The sequence below is a fragment of the Amblyomma americanum genome, chromosome 6, assembly GCF_052857255.1.
Source record: "Amblyomma americanum isolate KBUSLIRL-KWMA chromosome 6, ASM5285725v1, whole genome shotgun sequence".
Lineage (NCBI taxonomy): Eukaryota > Metazoa > Arthropoda > Arachnida > Ixodida > Ixodidae > Amblyomma > Amblyomma americanum.
The window spans coordinates 97,325,510-97,331,903 of NC_135502.1; positions in this window are offsets into that span (position 1 = coordinate 97,325,510).

Below are 6,394 nucleotides of genomic sequence, written 5' to 3' on the forward strand. Positions count from 1 at the left end.
TCTGCGGCCTACGCGACGACTACTTTACCTAACGAAGAGAAGCTTTTCACCTCAACATTTTCGGCCACCTGGGTATATTTATCGTGCACTGACATCGCACAGCACAGGGGCGAAGACCTCCTCGAATTTGGGGAATCCTAGGGACCGAAACCTTTTAAAACCGGACGACGAGTGCCATGAGAAGGAATCCTCGATCATCCTCAGATCTTCTCAGATCCTTCGACCTTCCCCCATCACCCTCCAATGGGTTCCTAAATCTTGTAATAATGTAAAATAAACCCCCTGTACAGTTTCCTTGATAACCAAGTCCGACAACGTCATTCGTAGAAGGGACCTGCGGCGCTGAAAGAGTCCGCTCACTCAAGGACCCCTCATCTCTAACAGCGCCCATGCGCTGTGCAATGTCAGTGCACGTTAAAGGTCCCCAGATGGTCGAAATTATTCCGGAGCCCTCCACTACGGCACCCCTTTCTTCCTTTCTTCTCTCAGTCCCTCCTTTATACCTTCCCTTACGGCGGGGTTCAGGTGTCCGCTGATACAGTGAGACAGATATTGCGCCACTTCTTTCCGCCCAAAACCAAATTTTCATAAAACGCCGGTGGTGGTGGTGGTAGTGGTTTTATTAAGAATAATAGTAAAAAGGAAGGAAAAGATTTTTGATAGCCCCGGCATCTGCCATCGATACTGAAGCACTGGAGCTGGGGCAGAGGAAATAAAGGATAGCAGGCAGAATGGAGAAATGAAATGAAAGAGGTGACGGGACAGGAAAAGAGGATAGGGGGAGAAATATGTACAAACTGTTTGACAAGAAATGTGTCCAGGTTGTGCGCGTGATTAGTTCATTTTAGAGGAATTAAATCACACACGCGCACAGCACTGTGTTGGTTACAACTGGAGTGGGGCGTCCAGTTACTAATCGTTCAAGGCAGAACTCGTGGAGCGTTCGGTCACTGCATGTACTACCTGACGGAGAACAGACGGGACATCAAGCCCGTGTGTTCGAGGAATTCACAGAGGCTCACCAAAGTTCGCTCACGAGTGCGCGCACTGCCCTGCGGCCACAATAGCGTTTTAATGGAGTCTGGTAGTATGCCGTGCGCCCTATAAACCGCGAGCATATCGCTACGAGCATCGGCGAACGCGGCACAGTGAAGGAGCAGGTGTTCTAGTGTTTCCACTGCACCGCATCCGTCACACACATCACTCGTCGCGATTCCGTGATGCACCCGTCGTTCCCTGGGCCACATGCAGCCAATGCGCGCGGAGGATCATTGCACGTTTTGACGGTGTAAGTGCGCGACAGCCGGTGACACTGTCGATGCGCTCACCTCCCACGATGCGTGGGTCGGGGTGCTGCTTTCGGAGATGGTCGTGGATGGCCGCACGCACGTCCTCCAGCGCAAGGGGCAGATCGCTCGCTGACAGGTAGTTGGTGTGCAGCGGTCGCGAGGTCGTCAGCTTCTTCGTTGCCGGCGATGCCGCAGTGACCGGGCACCCACTGTGCACGCACGGCACAACCTCTCGGCGCGAGGCGCTCGATGCGCGAGCGAATTTCCCGCACTAGTGGGGTACCGCGGCCGTTAGATTGCAGGCGGCCGAGGGCGGCGCGGGAGTCGCACAGCAGAGCACTCATGGGCGCAGGAGGGCCGAGGGTGAGCAGCAGGTCCAGCCCGAGCCGGTTCCCCATCAACTCCGCCGTTGTGGAGGAGCCCAGGAAGGTTGCGTGTTGCTGGCAGTGCAGTCGCAGGGCGGGGATGGTGGCCGCCGCAGCAAGGGAGCAGCTGTCGCGGGCAACTGAGCCGTCGGTGTACACGAGGAGATGGTCCTGGAGCTCCTCGTATATGACGGCTCTGGCCAGCTGCTGCACAGCACAGAGGGGTGTGCTCCGCTTTCCCGCAATGCCGACGATCTCTCGCTGTACCTCCGAGGCAGCAGGCCGGGGCGCGCAGGAGCCGTAGGGGGGTGGGCCTTGTGTCAATTGCTCATACTCGAGCAGCGCCGCGCCCATTCGTGAGCACGGGTGCGAGCGCATACGCTGCAGCAGCGAGCCGCCGTCCTGTGCGCGGTGAAGCCGGTCGATGTGATTCAATGCCCTGCGCGCTGCTTGGAGCTTAAGTGGCCACGCTCCTGCCTCGGCCAACGTTGCGGCGCACTGCGAGTTTTTGGGCAGGCCTAGGCACACGCGCAGAGACTTGCGGTGCTGAAGATCGAGTTTCTTCCAGCACGGCTTGCGCACCGTGACGAGCGGCAGCGCATAGAGCACCGCCCCTAAAGCTGCGGCATTGTATAGGCGCAGCGTGGCTTGCTGGGAGATGCCCTGGCCTCGAGCGGTGAGCTTGTGCGCGGCGGCGGTGATCCTCTTCATCTGCAAACAGGCCTTGATCGCCACGGGGCGAAAGGAAAGGCTCCAGTCGATGTCCAGGCCAAGGTACCGCACCGATTTACGCCAAGGAATCGGAGTCCCATCCAGTGACAGGGCCGCAAGGTGCGCGCCCGAGCGCTAAACGAAGGCCATGGCCACCTATTTGTCCGCGCTCAGCGACACACCAAGGCCACGCTAGCTGGCATCGATTGCGGTCAGGGCTCCCTGAAGGCACCCCCGCACGCGGAACGCCTCGCCCGGTGGTCCCCGGCACCACAGAGCTATGTCGTCTGCATATATGGACATGTACACATGGTGTCGGCTGCTCGTGGGGAGGGAGGCCGGCACCACCGACATGGCCACATTAAACAGAAATGGTGATAGGACAGAGCCCTGTGGCACGCCCATGTCCACCGCGCGAGGCTTGGAGAGCTTACCCCCTACTCCTACGCGCATGGTGCGCCCGCTCAGGAAGCCATGAACGTATTGCAAAACACCGGTGCACTGATGCGTTCAGCGGAGCGGTAGGTGTGGTCCATGCGACTCCTGCCGTGGAGACCGACGCCGCACACTGCGGCCGTAAGATTAAATTGGCGCAGGACCTGTCTCACATATCGGCGGACACCTGAGCCGCGCCATAAGGGATAAAGGAGGGACTCCGGAAGAAAAAGCGGCGACGGCGGCGACGAAGCGCGCGGCGCACCCACTCCTCCTCCCCGGTTGCCATGGTAACGGCGCACGCGCACAACTTGCCTTTCGCGTGCACCGCGAAATGTTCGACCGGTAGCATAGTGTAGCTCCCGCTACATAAGAGGTGCAGTAGTGGAGGGCTCCGCAGTAGTTTCGACCTCCTGGGGATCTTTAAAGTGCACTGACATCGCAGAGCACACAGCCACGTTTGCGCTTCGCGTCCATCAAAATGTGGCCGGCGCAGCAGAGTTCGATCCTGGGTACGCCGAATCAGTAGCCGAGCGCATCGTTTTAAGAAAGGAAAGGTCGCAGTAGCTCTCACATCTCGCTGGGCACCTCAAGCGCGCCTTAAGGCATGCAAATGAAGGTGCATATGTCATCGGTGCGAACCCCTGTCGCAAGATATAGCCTCAAACTTGACTAAAACATTTAATCTATATGGAAAGAGAAGTGCTGTCACAACACCCGGAATGCTGTACGATGAACGGTTGCTCAAAAATTTTTTTCCAAACCTAGTCGGCAATTATGCCCCCCTCCCCAATTAGTTGAGCCAGTGACGCTATCACTGGATTTAATCTGTCACCACTATGATACTTGATACCTGATTTAATATTTACTGCGGGTCCTTGGACCCAAGATATTAAACTCACTTTTGGAATATGGCGGTGTGCTCGGCTTGAAGCACTCTGGCGCGGGTTTGCCCCGTATTGCACTGCCTCCCTGAACGGCCCGGGGCATATTAGATCGCACATTTTCTTTCTATTTTTTCTTCCTCTCCTATCCTTCAACTCTCCTACTTTCAGCACGCAGCAGCAAGCGTGGCTCTTCTTGAGCCAGTAGGCAGACGTGCATAATAATAATAATAATAATAATAATAATAATAATAATAATAATAATAATAATAATAATAATTGGTTTGGGGGGAAAGGAAATGGCGCAGTATCTGTCTCATATATCGTTGGACACCTGAACCGTGCCGTCAAGGAAGGGATAAAGGAGGGAGTGAAAGAAGAAAGGAAGAAGAGGTGCCGTAGTGGAGGGCTCCGGGTTCTAGTGCATTGGGTTCTATTTGTGGTTTTCTCCACGATTACATAATTGCAACTGGTAGGTTGATGTGCTAATTCTTTTAAAGTTCTACGAGCTCTTCTTTTTCACAAAAATGCTGTCTGTTATTTAACTGTCAATATTGTTCTCTTGTTTTTATTCATTGATTTTTCAAAATTCACGATTGGTGCTACATTTCTGTCATCATCTTCCATGGAAACTTCTTTGTTTATTCACCTACACCTTGGCCAATCCCCCCGCGTGGGTATGTGCCAATACCTGGGGTGAAGAAGAAGAGGGCTCCGGAATAATTTCGACCACCTGGGGATCTTTAACGTGCACTGACATCGCACAGCACACGGGCGCCTTAGCGTTTTTCCTCCATAAAAACGCCGCCGCCTCGGTCGGGTTCGAACTCGGGAACTCCGGATCAGTAGGCGAGCGCCCTAACCACTGAGCCACCGCCAGTACGTTCAGCACACACATGTTTTTATTGGACACACCCCGCGCAGGGTTGCAGAAAAGAGCTCTGTGCACACTCATATCCCAGCAGAAACGCGTATGCACTGGCGACGTACCCGCCGTGGTGGCTCAGTAGTTAGAGCGCTCGGCTTCTGATCCGGAGGTCCCGGGTTTCGAACGCGACTGCAGCGGCGGCGTTTTGATGGAGGCGAAACGCGAAGGCGCCCCTGTGCTGTGCGATATCAGTGCACGATAAATATACCCAGGTGGCCGAAAATGTTGAGGTGAAAAGCTTCTCTTCGTTAGGTAAAGTAGTCGTCGCGTAGGCCGCAGAATGACCTTGAACGACCTTCAGCCCAACCACGTTGGCCGTGTATGACCATATGTGGTACAGTTATGATGTGTAATCCATGACCCCTGACATTGACCCATGAACTTTAGTTGATCTTTGACCTCCAACCTTGAGTTGACCATTGACCTTTGATACTGGAAGATCTTTGGGTTAAATTGGAAGCTATTCTCGTCAGCCCGGACCCAGACGTTCAGTATCGGGCAAAGGCAAGAGCGTAGCAGGTCGCCGACAGACAAACTGCCGGCCACCTAAATCGGCTGAAGAAACCCAAGAGCAGCATCTTCTTACTGACAAAATTTTCTCTGTTTCTGCCCTTACGGAGCGATTCACGTGTCCGCCGATATGTAAAACATGTACTGCGCAATTTGCTTTCCCCAACAGCAAATTTTCCAACGCCAGGGAACTCGAATGCTCCTACACGATATTCCGCGCTCAACCATGCAAAGTCAGCCAATTTCGCGATGTTATACGTGCCGATATCATCAGACCTTACAATTCACATATTCGACACAGCCCACAAGGCTCAGCGGTCGTATGAAATTCCTGCGTCACGAACTGCTGTGGCATCTAATTATGAACATATAGCGATAACCACGTTATGTTCCGAAACAACCCAAGTTGTGCTGGTATTACAGCAAAGACGCCGAAAGTGTCCTCGTATTTCCTCAAATATGGCGCCTCAAACTTCCTCAACACTGTGCGCTGCTCGAGGAGATGAAAAGCTTAATACCATCTCTGAATAGGCGAGTAGATTTTAAAGCAATACGAGATTTGTTCACAGTTGTAGGAATCACTTGTGCCACAAATTCCGCAAGAATATGGAAATTTAGAAAATTGGTATTTACGGAAAGCAAACGGCACAGTATCTCTCTCACATATAGGCAACACCTGAAGCGCGCCGAAAGGAAGGAAGAGGTGCCGTAGTGGAGGGCTCCGGAAAAATTTCGGCCGCCTGGTGATCTTTAACGTGTACTGACATCGCACAGCACCCGGGCGCCTTTGCCTTTCGCCTCCATCGAAATGCAGCCGTCGGGTTCGAACCCGGGAACTCCAGGTGTGACTGGCTCACGGGGTCAGTGGACACCTCAGTCGCGATTTGAGTAGGCGGTGCCGTCCGCCTGCACATTGAGGCAGTTATGCATCTCTTCTTTTCGCAAAACCACCGGAAGGCGTAGACTCCGTTGATTTTGAGGAAATCAAGGCTCATAACTGGCTCTTTGGGTCAGTGGACACCACAACCGAGCTTAGAAGTAGTGACGGTGGTGTCCCCCCTGCAAAGAGCCGCGCTAATGCACAATATATTGTGCCTAGTAATGCTAAACCGCCAGCCACTTCTTGTTTCGTGTGGACTGAAGTGAAATTCAAATAAAATGTGGTAATGACGATGACAATGAACCACTTATTCTTGACCCGCCAAGCGGTTTTTGAAGAGTGAAACAGAAGTTATGAATGGCGGCGTTTCCTCCAGATGACCTACCTTCAGA